The 14561-nt window shown below is 49.0% G+C and overlaps 1 long non-coding RNA gene and 3 other non-coding genes across 4 annotated transcripts; 1 reads left to right on the top strand and 3 right to left on the bottom strand.

Moving 5' to 3' along the window:
• Positions 1-129: 129 nt before the first annotated feature.
• On the bottom strand, positions 130-291 carry LOC111761145 (U1 spliceosomal RNA). The gene has a single exon (XR_002794597.2). It is a non-coding gene; the product is annotated as a U1 spliceosomal RNA (small nuclear RNA).
• A 4123-nt stretch (positions 292-4414) lies between these two features.
• Positions 4415-8246, bottom strand: LOC131280874 (uncharacterized). Its single transcript, XR_009188527.2, has 2 exons — positions 7985-8246; positions 4415-7174 (listed from the first exon to the last, which is right to left on the bottom strand). It is a non-coding gene; the product is annotated as an uncharacterized lncRNA (long non-coding RNA).
• TRNAN-GUU (transfer RNA asparagine (anticodon GUU)) lies at positions 7929-8002 on the bottom strand. Its single transcript has one exon. It is a non-coding gene; the product is annotated as a tRNA-Asn (tRNA).
• A 402-nt stretch (positions 8247-8648) lies between the features above and the next one.
• Positions 8649-8720, top strand: TRNAH-GUG (transfer RNA histidin (anticodon GUG)). Its single transcript has one exon. It is a non-coding gene; the product is annotated as a tRNA-His (tRNA).
• The last annotated feature ends 5841 nt before the right edge of the window (positions 8721-14561 follow it).

The raw sequence follows: 14561 nt of genomic DNA, 5'->3' as shown, positions 1-14561 counted from the left end.
CCAAGTGAGGCACCAGGAGTCCACGGATAAGCCAGCCTGAAGGCGCGGTGGAGGTGGAAGCCAGAGGCTGCCAGCGTTATGACCGTGTCCTGGCTGTGCTTGCCAAGTCTGCCATGAAACACAAAACCCCGCGGGAAAGCACCACGCAGCCCCCACCACCCCAAACTGCACAGTTGAGTTTCCCCGATGCGGGGAAATCGCAGGGCTCAGCAGGTCCCCAGTGCAGTGGACCAGCCTCGCTCTGGGAAAGCCACCGTTGTGACCGTGGTGTCCCCCCTGCCAGGTAAGCACGCAGGCAGCGGGCGCCCGCACGCCGCCACCGCATTCTTCCCGCCGCTGCCTCCCAAGCCGCTCTCCCCACGTCGTTCCAGCCCCGGGCGCCAGCCACAGCCCACGGCGTGGGAACTCCCCTGCCCGGAGCAGGGACCGTGGCCCGGCCGCCAGGACGTGGCTCCTCTGCATCCGGCACAGCTGCCTCTGGGGCCGCAGTCAGCCTCACCTCCCTGCGTCTCCGCGGGGCTCTCAAGGGACACTGCCTGGACTCCTGTCCATCCGCTGTCTCCAGCCCGCTGGGCGACACTGCGTGGCCACGAGAAACCTGCACAGCACCGAGGTGGGCGGGGGCGGCTGGGGCAGGGGCCGTTTTCGGGATGAACCCACCCCCGCCGTCTGCTTGTGGGTGGGGCCGGGGCGCAGGGCGCCGTCTGCACGTCCTGGGGTTCATTTGTGCCCCTGCCTTCTGCTCCTGGCGCTGAAGGCGCTTTCCCATTTCCTCCAGGCTCCAAGCTGCGCGCGTGGGGCCCCGAACCTCCTCACTTACGGCGGGCGGCCCTCGGGGACCTCACCCACGCTCACCTCCCGCCCCCCTCAGCGGGGGTCGCGCCCCGTCACCTCCTTCACAAGCCTAATAAACACTTGACCAGCAAACGGCGCCGAGGAGCCCGAGCTACGCCCCACTGGCAGGCGAGGCCGGATCGCTAAGATTCGGTGCCCCGGGCCCTCCCGGACCTGCCCGGGACCTGTCTTGGACTCTGTCTGGGCGATTCCCAACTCAAGTAGTCCTGCCCCCTGGAGCGGCGGCTGTGGCTGTGGCTGCAGAGGACAGCCGCTGGAGTTCAACGCCTTAGGGATTAGAATCGCTGCATGCCTGGCAGGGGAAAGAGGTTGAGTAACTCTCTAAATCAGCCACTTCCTCCGTGAGCGGTGTGGACTGAGGGGAAGACTCACACAGGCCTGAGAAGCGGCCCACAAGCCCTTGTGCGTCCCCGCAGTTTGGGAGTGGTTGCCGAGTCTCTTGGCCTTGGGCGCTTGGAGCACAGCAGCCAGCCGTGTGGGGATGGATCCAACCGGGATCATTGGTCCAGCAATGCCATCCAAGTGCAAAAGCTTTCCCTGGCGGGGAATTGAACCCGGGCCGTGGCAGCGCTGAATCCTAGCCACTAGACCACCAGGGAGGTATGGACTGCACATCTGCTGCGCTCCTTCCCCCACGCAAAGCCAGGACACCCAGGCACGGAAAAGGGCCCCTCCCGGAAACCTTCCCAAACTCAGGGCCTCCCTGCTTTCTCCAAAAGGCACCCCCGCACGCCACGCACTGAGCGCTCTGCCGGACCAGGGTGGTGCCGGCAAGACCCATCAGGACCACAAGTCAAGGAGCCGAGGGCCTCGCGCTGGCCTTTGCCAGGAGCCAAAGGTGGACACACGGTAGTGGGGGGCCAGGCCTGTGGACCAGGAGGCGAGAAGGGGAGAGGCGCCAGGGAGACCAGGAGGCTGAGAACCATGACGGAGACAGGCTGGACGGAAAGCTCCTTCCAGGAGCAGGGCCTCCGGGTCACCTGAACTCCACCTCCTCTGCCTACAACCTGCCGCACATGCAGTTTCCCAGCTTTGGTGATGGAAGCGCCATCGTCGCCTCAGTGCCAGAAACACAGGGCTCTTTTTGCCCCGGGGGTTTTCCTCAGATGCCACATCCAGCGAGTCAGCAATTCGTGCTTCCTTGTGGGTCCCGCGTGGACACTGACCTACACCAGGCTTTCTCCTCCTGGGCACTAGTGATATTTACCTTGGACAGTTCTTTGTGGAGACTCTCCCGTGTCTCTGCCGACTCGATGGCGGTAGAACGCCCGCCCACCACCACCCACAAGCGCCCGCCACAGGACGACCAAAAAGGCCTCCAGACAATTCTTCTGACCTTTTCTGGATGTTCCCACCTCTTTCCGTTCAGCCTATGGAGATTCTGGAGGTGCCCAGAGCACCCAGAGCAGCAGATGAGGGGGCATGAGGAACAGTGTGCTGAGCCTGCCGCTTCCTCCTCTTCTGCCTTTCCCCACTCCCTGGCACCTGCTGCCCTCCCGGCTCCTCCAGATTCCCCTCCCCCCAGAGTTGGGTCCTGGGGCAGCCCCTGCTCTGGTGACACCCGGCAGGGAGGTTCATGTCGGAGTAACCATCAACCCTCCAGTCCTGTCGCAGAGGAACCTCAGAGGGTCCTGACGCCATCTGAGAACGGAGACTCCACTCCTGTTGGGGAAGGTGTAATAGGAGAGAGAGCAAAAGAAATAGGAGATCCTAGGAGATTCCCTGATCTAAAATGACCAGGAATTTGACCTCTTCTGGAACTGGGTTCTCAGGTAGCTGAGGAAGGTAGTCCCGTCCCAGGGTCCAGTCTGCCAAGTACACAAAGCAGACAGCCATCGCCCGGCTACCAGCCCCTAGGCCATCCCCAGACTTCCCAGGTGGGAGCACTTGAACTTCCTTACCCAGGATTTCTGTGGATTCCATGGAGGGAAGGCAAAGCTTTTTAGTCCACAACAGCCCCTCACTGGAAAAAGGGATCGCCTGTTAAGGAACCTGGAAATCACCGGAGAAGGGAAAGCAGATGTCATTGAATCTATAGGAAACACGTACCCCGCTTAATTTTCCCTGCAAGTTCCCAGGATTCCTATCCTCACACCACTAGCTTGGGCTGCTTTTACTTTCAGTGCACAGCTGGTGGAACCTAACAGGAATCTGGGAGGTTCACAGCAGAAAGCTTGAAGTACAGGAGTGGTTTTGATGCAAATATGCTTTCCAAAAGAAAGCAAATGGACAAAACAACATATCAAGCTCACCTATGCCCTATGTATAAAGATGGTTAAGGAGAACCATACATAAACAGCTAAAGAGGTCAGAAAAGAACTTAAATATCTGCTGTTCCCACTAAAGTGCATCTCTTTTCTTTCTGCAAAATCTAACATCCACCGCCAAAAGGAAATTTGAATTCTGGGTAGAGCCGACTCTCACCCCACACACACACACAGTCCCGCCTGCCCCCTCCATTGCTCCATTTCTCAGGCTCTCCAGCATCTTCTTTCAAAAACTTCAGTTCTCCTTAATTCTCCCTTTTGTAGCCTCTCACCCAACAACCAGCTTCGTGAATTAGGGACCCTCCATATGACTCTATCTCCCTTGAAAGAAGAGGATTTTTTAAACATGAGCCTAACCATCAGAAATACAAATGTTTGCACATTTCACAGTTAGTAGTAACTAAAAAAAAGACTGTTCTGAGGATGAAAGTCCTGGAGAGTGAGCTGGATAACCCCCCGACCCCCACCCAGGAAATACCCAGAGGCAGTTCTGAGTTTGGAAGGCACTTTGTCTCCTCATCAACTCGGCAGACACCTGCAGATTTTTTCTCTCTGGAGGGTACAATAGGGGACCTTCGGGCCCCGAGGGGCCACCTGTGCATGTGTGGGCACATGTGCTACTCTGAGAAGAGGCGGCTCAAGTGACAGCGTATCTTGCTCTGCAGGGTGGTTATGTGGGTATTCATACATTTGAAAAGTTATTGAGCCATACGAAAGAGAAGAAGAAAAGCGGTAGACTTGTATTACTGCACTTTAACATATACTATAAGCTACAGTAGACCCGGGTGTGACCTGGAAGTATTGGCCAGGCAGGTCAAGGAATGGACTGAGCTGAGCAGCGTGAAATGGATCCACAGGTATAGGGTCTAGTGCTTTTCCATACAAACCCATTTAATGGGGCAAGGAAATAGTTGCAAAAACTGGTGCTGAAACAAACGGTTATTGATATTGGAAGAATAGTAAACCTTTATTTCTTCCTCACATTACACCCAAAAGTTTGTTTCAGGTACAGCATAGACCAAAAAACACACTCATTAAAGCCATAAAGCATTTTCAAAGTATCTTGGTGACTCGGTGGAAGGTAAGGTTTATTAAACAGGATGCAGAAAGTGTAAGTATGAAAGAAAGAAGTGATGTATGAGTCTCATCAATATGAAAAATACCTTCTTATCAAAAGACCCTGTATTAGTCAGCCAAAGGGGTGCTGATGCAAAATACCAGAAATTGTTGGTTTTCATAGAAGATATTCATTTGGGGTAGGACCTTACAGATACCAGGCCATAAGGCATAAGTTACTTCTCTCAACAAAGTTTATTTTCACGTGTTGGAGCAAGATGGCTGCTGACGTCTGTGAGGGTTCAGGCTTCCTGGGTTCCTCCCTTCCAGGGTCTTGCGTCTCTCTGAGTTCAGGGTTCCTCTTTTTCCTGGGGCTCCAGCTTGAGGATTCAGCATCAAACTCCAGCATCAAAACCCCAACACCAAAAGCCCTCAACTCTGTTCTTTGCCATGCCTTTTGTCTGTGAGTCCCCATCCACCAAGGAGTGAGGACTCCATGCCATAATCAAACACAGTCATGCCCAGGTACACATCAGATTACAAACATAATTCCATATTTATATTTGGAATTCATAACCATATCAAACTGCTACAGACCCCATTAAGTAAATGTACCGGCAAGCCAGAGACAGGGGAAAGTGCTCACAAAACCCACCTGAAAATCAGCCTGTATCTAGAGCACATAATGAACTCCCCCAACCTGAGAAGAAAAATATCTTGGACCCTAAATTCTTTAATTTGGTCAAAGACAGAAGATACTTCTGAAGGAAAGATACACACATGGCCTATATAAGAAGACACATCACAGAGTGCTCAGTATTATCAGTTGTCAGGGAAATGGGTGTTAAAACCACATGGACTGGGAGGGGAAGGAAGGGGCATATGGGAATCACTGATATTATTTACGTAACATTTATGTAACCTAAAGCTCCTCTTAGAATAATGAAAAAAAGAATGGTAAAAACAAAAAACAAACAAACAAAACCAAAAGAAAACAAACAAAAAAAGAAAACAAAAGACAGCACATAGAGTTACCACCACTCCCAGTCCAGTGGTCACATGGTGAAGGCTGAGATCACCCAATCCTGGTGAAGATGTGAACAACCATAACTCTCACACACGGTTCATGAGAATACAAACGGGTCCAACTACCCTGGGAAAGTCTGGGAGCTTTTATGAAGTTAGGCATATACCTCCCTTTGATCATAGGAATTGCTCACCTAGCAGTTGCTCACTTCTCCCAGACAAATGAAAATCTCTGTCGACAAAAGCGCTCATAGAATGATTGTTGAAAGTAGCTTTAGTCACAATAAGCAAGAATGGAAACAGGCCAAATGTCCATTTCCTGGAGAGTCGCAAAGCACCAGTGATCCGTGGTGCCACGGGCTAGTACTCAGCAGCGAAAAGGGAATGAGTCTGGAATCATCAAAGACTGGCAGCATGACACAGCTCTGTCTGTTTCTGTGGTGCAATCGGTTAGCTGTTTGGCTGTTAACCAAAAGGTTGGTGATTCAAACCCACGCAGGGACAGACATAGCCATTTTCCAATAGCAAGTGCTTGCCGTCCCCTTCCAACCTCGCACAGCTTCTCCCCCCAGGGCATCTACCACCCCCTCCTGCTGTCCTCTGCTGCTCTTCCACCAAAGACAAACCAAACTTAGCCGCTCCAACACACCTCTCCCAGGAGTCTCACACCAGCTACTGTCATCCTGCCCACCTGCCATGACCTTCTTACCTCTTACATATAGGGAGGCATATTTTTCCTTCACCAATGGCTTCTCTACCCTAGTTTCTTTCCACCAGTCCCTGTTGGACCCTTCCCGTAGTCTTCCTCTAAAAAGTAGTTTTATTTAGATAGATTCATATGCCATAAAACCTAGCCAAAGACCACAAACAAAGGTTTTAGACTTCTTACAATGTTGAGCTTTCATCACCACAGAAACATTTGGTACATTCTCATTACTCCAAAAAGCAAACTGTTAGCAGTCACCTCTCCAGCCCTCTAGGTCAGCAAAAAGTAAAAGGCAAGGAAATACAATAGACTGGCAACTCTGAGGTCTTTTTGCCACAATCTGGAACATGCTTTTGCTAGAACTTAGGCTAGTCTTTTTCACCCTCAGGTCTCCAGAGGGTTCCCCAGGCTTACAGATCTAAAACAGTTTGGTAGAGGTAAGCTGACCACCCAGGCCTGGGGGTCATGCTGGGGGATGGGGGGTGCCCGCAGTACTCTTTTACTGGGAGATGGTGTGAGAAGCAGTTTGCTGGTGGGATTTTCTTCCCCCTGTGGAAGAGAGAACAGACCAGAGCACTTCCTCCAAACTTCTCATTGATGGTTAGGCTAATGTTTCAACTCAGCCAGGTAACTGTGCCCAGTTTTTGGTCAAGCAAGCATTGGGTTAATTGGTATACAAGGATATTTATGGGCTTTAATCATCAGTGAGTTTCCTGATGGCTGATTACATCTACATCAACCAGGGAGATTGCCATCAGCAATGACTGACGCTTGATCCAATCACTTGAATGCCTTAAAAAGTAAAATGATTTCAGTATTCAGAGAGAATGTCTCAGTTGGGTCTTTGGAAAGCCAACGTTTCCTGGAAACTCATCAAGAACCTTCATTGGAATTTCATAGGAGCCCCTGGTTTGCTGCCTGCCTGGAGAACCTGGACTCGTGCATCCCCACCGTCCCTGTGAGAGACTCTTATAAAATCTCACACTATTTACAGATATCTCCTGTTGATTCTGTTTCTCTAGAGAACCCCGACTAATACACTCGGGCCCGGAGCTTGTCTCCTGCTTGAATAGATTTCTGAGGTGCTGTGCATCAAAGGCCTCAAGAGCCTAGTCTGGAACTGATCGGTGGCCCTTAGGGGAAGCTCATCTCCAGGAGGCAGCGCTCTGGAGATGCTGCAGAATCACTTCTTGTTCCTTCTCGGAGGGTGGAGGGACACGTTGTTGTACATAGACCTCACCAGCCTTTTTCATCCGTTTGGTAACTGAAAAATTAACAGATGTGTTTTAGTTCACCTTGAGCAGGCCCCTCGAGCAGGCCCCTGAGCAAGACAAGCCCTAAACGGGAACCCAGAGCTGCCCTTATGCTCAGGGCTAAGGAGCTGCCACTGGAAAGGAGTAGTAATGTTTTGATTAAGGTTTTTCATAATTGGTAACAAATCTTCCAGAACAATGCAAGGTGTTGACGGAGGGGTGATGTAAGGAAATTCTGCATGACTGTTTCGTAAGCTCACAACTTCTCTAATTAAAAAAAAAAAAAACAAAAAAACAGGGGAACGGATGTAGCTCGAGTGATTGAGCTCCTGCTTCCCACGTACGACGAGGTTTGGGAAAATTAAAAAATATATATATTTAGTTCCCCCACTCTTAAGTGCATGTCCACTGTGAAGAAAACAAAAGGAAACACCTCCCAGTTCAATCTACAAGAAATGGCTTGATACTTCCTGATGAAAAAAGAAAGAAGAAAATAAAAGAATAATACAGACTAGTGAAGCGGTAGTTCCTTGGTAAAACAAATAAACAAAATAAACAAAAAACAATGTACAGTTAGTAAGAATGAAAGGTTCCCAAGAAGACACCAACTATGTCATCAATGGCTCCCATGGGAGGAGACGTCTTGCTTAGGCACCCTCCTGCTGAGGATTAGACACAGAGGAGAGGGAATATGGGTGTGTAGGGGATTATGCCTTGCGGAATGGAGAGCAAGCACCTCACATTTTAAAATGAGCCGGCAGTTACCGTCCCTGGGTGGGCTCGAACCACCAACCTTTCGGTTAACAGCCGAACGCGCTCACCGATTGCGCCACAGAGACGTCTACAAGCCGGCTTCTTCCTCGCTCTCACTCCCGAGCATTCACTAACCACCAGGCGGTGCCGCTTTTCTCCGCAGAACAAACGCACAGGCGCCAAGGCTTCGGGAATTGGACGGGTTGGGGCCACACGTGGGACACCCGGGCGCTGGGTGGCTCCGACGCGGCGACAGCCGCCGGCCCCTCCAGTCCTCAGAAGCCAGAGCCCCCCGGGGGACCGGTGCCCGCGCCCCCCCAGCCCCTCCCCGAGCCCGCGGGGGCCGTAGGGAGCTGCGCGTCCCGAGGGCGCCTGCGCGGCGCTTCCCGGGCTTTGCTCTTCCAGCCAACCGCCTGCGCCGCTCGATCCCGCCAGCGGAGCCCGCAGGGGCGGTGGGCGGGGGCGGAGGAGGCGGCGGGGCCCCCACGGCCAAGGGCGAGCGAGTGGGGGAGCGAGGGGAGGCGAGGCCGGGCAGCAGCCCTGGCAGCAGGCTGTGCAGAGGCGAGGCCGGCTCCCGAGGAGGGGAGCAGTGGGGAGGGAGGGACAGAGAGGAGATGACAGAAAAGGATGGAGACCTGTAGCAGCCTAACAGGAAAGCATCGCAACAGATTGAATCCATTCTCGTCAAAAGTTGGAAAGGCAGTGTGTTTGTCGCCGTCAGCATTGTGGCGCGCCGTGATCGTATAGTGGTTAGTACTCTGCGTTGTGGCCGCAGCAACCTCGGTTCGAATCCGAGTCACGGCAGACTCTGCTCACTTTTAATCTCTACACCAGCAGTGCTTGATTGTGGCTCCAGATCTTTGTGAGCGGAAGTAGGAAAAGAAATCCCCGCTGCACACAACCTGGGGCCCAGGATTAAGGAAAAGTTAAATTTACGCCGAAATTTCCCCAAAAATGTAATGCTTCATCTTTCTCACGGTAGTTCACAGTTTCTACTAATGGCATGACGTGCTCATACTTGATGCTTAGGTTTAGATATTTCAAATATCAGTGGGGCCTTTTTAGATATGAGTAATGAGATAAAATCAAAGTTCGCACAGGTAATATTACAATAAAAATCAGACAATAAAATCTAAGGTCGGGGAAACGGACTTTGGCCCAGTGGTTAGGGCGTCCGTCTACCATATGGGAGGTCTGCGGTTCAAACCCGGGGCCTCCTTGATCCGTGTGGAGCTGGCCATGCGCAGCGCTCATGTGCGCAAGGAGTGCTGTGCCACGCAAGGGTGTCCCCCGCGTGGGGGAGCCCCACGCGCAAGGAGTGCGCCCGTGAGGAGAGCCGCCCAGCGTGAAAAGAAAGAGCAGCCTGCCCAGGAATGGCGCCGCCCACACTTCCCGTGCCGCTGACAACAGAAGCGGACAAAGAAACAAGACGCAGAAAATAGACACCAAGAACAGACAACCAGGGGAGGGGGGGGAATTAAATAAATAAATAAATCTTAAAAAAAAAAAAAAAAAAAAAAAAATCTAAGGTCGAAGCTCCCAATTTTGGGGCTAAGAGAAAATTATTAAATATGATTCACATGGAGAAAAATACAGTCTTAAGTATACAACCAGAGGAATTTCGATAAATTAGCCTTTATGGAAAATTTGTCCCTTCCAGTCAATCCCCACCCCACCTCCACTTAGGCTGTCACCAATCTGATTTGCATTTCCATAGATTAGCTTTGATTGTTCCTGAAATTCACTGAATGAATTTGCTTTTTGCATCCGGCTTCCCCCCACCCCCAACCCCCTTGCAACAAAAGGTTTTGCAGATGCAGCCATGTTGTCTGTATATCAGTGGTTCATTTTAGAGTTATGGATGAATGTTATTCCAACGTGTGAACACACTACAATTGATGGACACCTGTATTATTTCTAGTTTTAGCAATTGTGAAAAAGGCTCATAAAAAAAAATGACTTTCTTATTCATTCTACAACATAGGTGAACATTGAAGACCTTACGTTGAGTGAAATAAGCTAGGCACAAAAAGACAAATATTACATATCTCACACAAAATACCTAGAATGTGACAATTCATAGAGATACAAAGTAGATTACTGATTACCAGGATCTGGAATGGGGTGGGTGGAGAGGAGTTATTGTTTAATGGGTACAGAACTTCTCTTTGGGAAGGGGTTGAAAAAACTTTTGGTAGTGGATTGTGGTAATGGTAGCACAACATTGTGAATATAGTATCACTGAATTGTATATTTGAAAGTGAATTGAATGGAGAAATTTTTTAGTTGTATAAATATTACCACAATGAAAATTTCTTCAAAAATTCAATCTGAATACACAATCACATAAACAGTTAAGCCAATGCTTTAAATTTTCCCATTACCTTCTTTTTTAAAAAGTATTTCAATTACCCATTCCTATTGTCCATAAGACCCTGTTCTAAGGGTGATAAAGGATACTGTGAGTCCATGTAATATTTTTAAGCGCTTTTATTGAGGTATATTCACATACCATACATTCTATCTATTCTTTCTTTTTGGAGTAATGAAATTGTTCTAAAAATTTTTGTGGTGATGAATGCACAACACTGTGATTATACTAAAAGCCAATAATTGCACACTTTAAATAGAATATCCATGTTATACTATGTTTATTTGTCTTTTTCCATGCTCAGTATCTTCCTTTGTGTGTTTGTCTACATGTGAGCACAAACTGGAATCTGGCCAATCTTAATACCCTCTGGGAAACCTAAGCTAAGAAAGCCCCAATCTCCAATTTTTATTAAGATTAGTACTGTGATGGAAGAGAAAGAGCCCCCATTACAAAAACTCAACAGAGTTCTGGATAATAATTGTAAATTTCAGTACAGGTCTATACTCAGGTTTCACTGCCATGTCAAGTCTATAGGCCTACTCTAATTTTCAGGGATCTTCAAAGTGCTTATTATCCATAAGACACTGTCATTAGCTAAAAGACTTTATATAGTGTAGCCCAGAAATAAATGAGAAGACAACGTTTTCAAAAAACAAGCAAGGGGGGATTTCCACATCTGCTTAAGATGTAAAAAGCCTCAAGAGATAGTGTTTCCACTTCATAAGAAAAAGCTGGAAAATCTACAACTTCATGTCTTTTGGGAGCCAAACAGAGAACTGAGAAAATTCAAATCCAAAGAGTGATAAACTTCTCCAAGGAGAGATATCCATATGAATTTCACCTTTGGCAAATGATATAAAGGAAAGGTGGTAGCCATAAAGGCTGGTAAGGAGGGAGAGGATGTGGCTCAAGTGGTTGGACACCTGCCTCCCATGGACAGGTCCGGGTTTGGTTCCCATATTCCTCCTAAAGAAGATGAGCAGAGACACAGACAGAAGAGGGAGGCTTCTTGGGGGGTAGGGGGTTGTGCAGTTAATAAGGAAAAAATATTTGAAATTTAACCATTTCTTAAAGGCCACAGTGGAATATTGTGACATTTAGGATCTCTGAAACCAAGTCTTTTCCAAAAGGACTCTGTCAGGTGCTCACAGGAAATATTAGGGCAGGGGAAGAGACCAGAGGCAAATAGGTAATGATCAACCACCATTGGAGAACAGGCACAAAACCTGGACAGTTCTGTCATCTAGTGCAGGAGAAATAAACCCTTCCAACCCTTGGTCCCAGGTATAGATCAGCTACTTGTGGGGCAGAATTAGAATCAAAAGCTAAAATGAAACATTCCCTAGGGGATTTCAAAGGTAGATTAGAGCTAGGAGAAGGAAGAACATAAGACAGTGAAATGATTTAGGCTGAGGAACAGGTAAAAAGAATAAAAAAAAAGAAGTGAACAGAATCCAAGAGGACACCATCAAACATACCAATATAATACCAGAGAAGAAAAAGGAAGAACAGGGCAGAAGGGATATTTGAAGAAATAATGACAGGCTGAATCACAACAGGTTCGCCACCAGAACACAGGTGTCATGAAAGCCATTGCTATATCTTAAGCCAAATGGGAAAGGAAAAGACCCATTGTTGTTATTGGACATGTAGATTTAGGCAAGTCCACCGCTACTGGCCATTTGGTCTACAAATGTGGTGGAATCGACAAAAGAACCTCCTAAAAATTGAGCAGGAGGCTGCTGAGAAAGAGGTCCTTCAAGTATGCCTGGATCTTGTATAAACTGTGCAGTCACCCCTCGGGCTGAAGTGTGGTTTGCTGGCCTGGCGGGGGAGCAGCCGCAGCAGGCCAAGCCGCTGCCCCCATAATAGGGTGGCTGGTCGGACTCACCGCCACCCCTGAAGGGAGCTCGGCATGGGCGCAGAGTGCCCTCGGGTCTCCCCTTCTCCGCAGCCATGCTTCCGCGGCCGCCCCTCCTCCCGGATGGCGCCACACGATGCCTGTGGGGCGGCACCCTTCTTCTTCTTTCTCCCTGCGCAGGCGCAGGGCGGAAAAGTCCAGTCTGCCCTTTTCCCCTCCCCCGACAGCAGCAACAGCCAGGCGTGGGCGGAAAAATCCAGTCTGCCCTCTACCCCAGCAACAGCAGCCACCAATCCCTAAACCCTGCCCCTTCCCCCAGCAACAGCGACAGCCAATCCCTAACCACCACCCCTCCCCCGTCCAGTACCGCCCACTGACCTTTCGCCGGCAACCAATCAGAACAGGGCGTGGCTTCGACCAATCAGCCTTCCCCAGCCCCTATAAAACTGTTGCCTCTCCCTCAGTAAAGTGGACTTGCGTGTTTACCTTGTCTCCGCGGTAGTTCTTCTGCCGTGCGCCCTCCAGTCCTGAGAGCCCCCGACAAGGACCTGGCCTCCCTTGTCCCCAGTTCGTCGCCTGCTTCTCCGGGCAACCCCTTCGTCGCCGGCTTTGCCGGGCGACCCCGTCAGCCGAACCGCGCAACCCCTTGTGAGACCGATCCCTCGTCTGCTGCCGGACCGACCCCTCGTCCCAAGTGGGACCGACCACCCGTCCCAAGCAGGACCGACCCCTCGTCCGCAGCCAGACCCCACCTCTACCGACCGAGCAAGCCGCCGCAAACTGAAAGCTGAATGTGAGCATGGCATCACCATTGATATCTCCCTTGCAAATTTGAGACCAGCAAGTATGATGTGACTATTATCAATGCCCCAGGACACAGAGACTTTATTAAGTCTCAGCACATCTCAAGTTGACTGTGCTTTCCTGATTATTGCAGCTGGTGTTGGTAAATTTGACGCTTGTATCTACAAGAATGGGCAGACCCTTGAGCATGCCATTCTGGCTTGTTCACAGACTGTGAAACAACTAATTGTTGGTGTTAACAAAATGGATTACACTGAGCCACCCAACACCCAGAAGATATGTGAGGAAATAGTTAAGGAAGTCAGCACCTACATTGAGAAAGCTGGCTACAATCCTGATACAGTACCATTTGTGCCAACATCTTGTTGGAATGGTGACAACATGCTGAGCCCAAGTGCCAAATGGAAAGTCACCCATAAGACTGGCAATGCCAGTGGAACCATGCTACTTGAAGCTCTGGATTGCATCCTGCCACCTACTAGTCTAAATGACAAACCCTTTCATCTACCTCTTCAGTTTGTCTATAAAGTTCATGGTATTGGTACAGTCCCTGTAGGCTATATGGAGACTGGTGTTCTCAAACCAGTCATGGGGGTCGCCTTTGCTCCTGTCAATGTTCCAACTGAAATAAAGTCTATTGAAATGTACCATGAAGCTTTGAATGAACATCTGAGGACAATGTGGGCTTCAATGTCAAGAAAGTTTCTGTAAAAGATGTCCGTCATGACGGACTGGTCACAGCAAAAGTGATCCACTAATGTGAGCAGGGCTTCATTGCTCAGGTGATTACCCCAGAAAACATTCAGACCAAATCAGTGCTGTTTATGCACCTATGTTGGACTGTCACACACCACACATTGCTTGCAAGTTTGCTGAACTGAAGGATATTGATTCGCCATTCTGGTAAGAAGTTGAAAGATAGCCCCAAATTCCTGAAATCTGGTGGTGCTGCCATCGTTGATATTGTTCTTGGCAAACCTATGTGTACTGAGAGTTTTTCTGACTATCCTCCTCTGGGCCATTTTGCTGTTGTTACTATGAGATAGTTGCTGTGGGAATCATCAAGGCAGTGGTCAGGAAGGCTGATGCAGCTGGCAGGTCAGCAAGTCACCCCAGAAAGCTCAGAAAGCTAATGAATATTATTTATAACATCTGCCACCCCTGTCTTAATCAGTGGTGGAAGACTGTCTTAGAACCGTTTGTCTCAATTGGCCATTTAAGTTTAATAGTAAAAGACTGGTTAATGATAACAATGCATTGTAAAACCTTCAGAAGGAAAGGGATGTTTTGTGGGACCATTTGTTTTTGTGGCAAGTTTGGTTATGTTTTGAAAATCAGTACTTTATAAATGAAACAACTTGACCAAAAATCTGTCACAGAATTTTAAGACCATTCGTTTTAACAAATCTAATGAGAAAATTAAAAAGGAATAAAGGCAGAAAACTTCTCAAATTTAATGAAAGACATGAATGTGCACATTCAAGAAGGCCAAAGAATTCCATAAATGATAAAGTGAAAGAGAAACATGCCCAGACACACAGTAGTCAAACAGTTGAAAGACAAAGACAAAGAGAGAGTTCTGAAAGCTGCAAGAGAAAAGCAACAT

Source organism: Dasypus novemcinctus, chromosome 13, assembly GCF_030445035.2.
Source record: "Dasypus novemcinctus isolate mDasNov1 chromosome 13, mDasNov1.1.hap2, whole genome shotgun sequence".
NCBI classification, from domain to species: Eukaryota; Metazoa; Chordata; class Mammalia; order Cingulata; family Dasypodidae; genus Dasypus; species Dasypus novemcinctus.
Note: the sequence above shows the minus strand (reverse complement) of the source record. Positions and strands in the feature narration are given on the sequence as shown.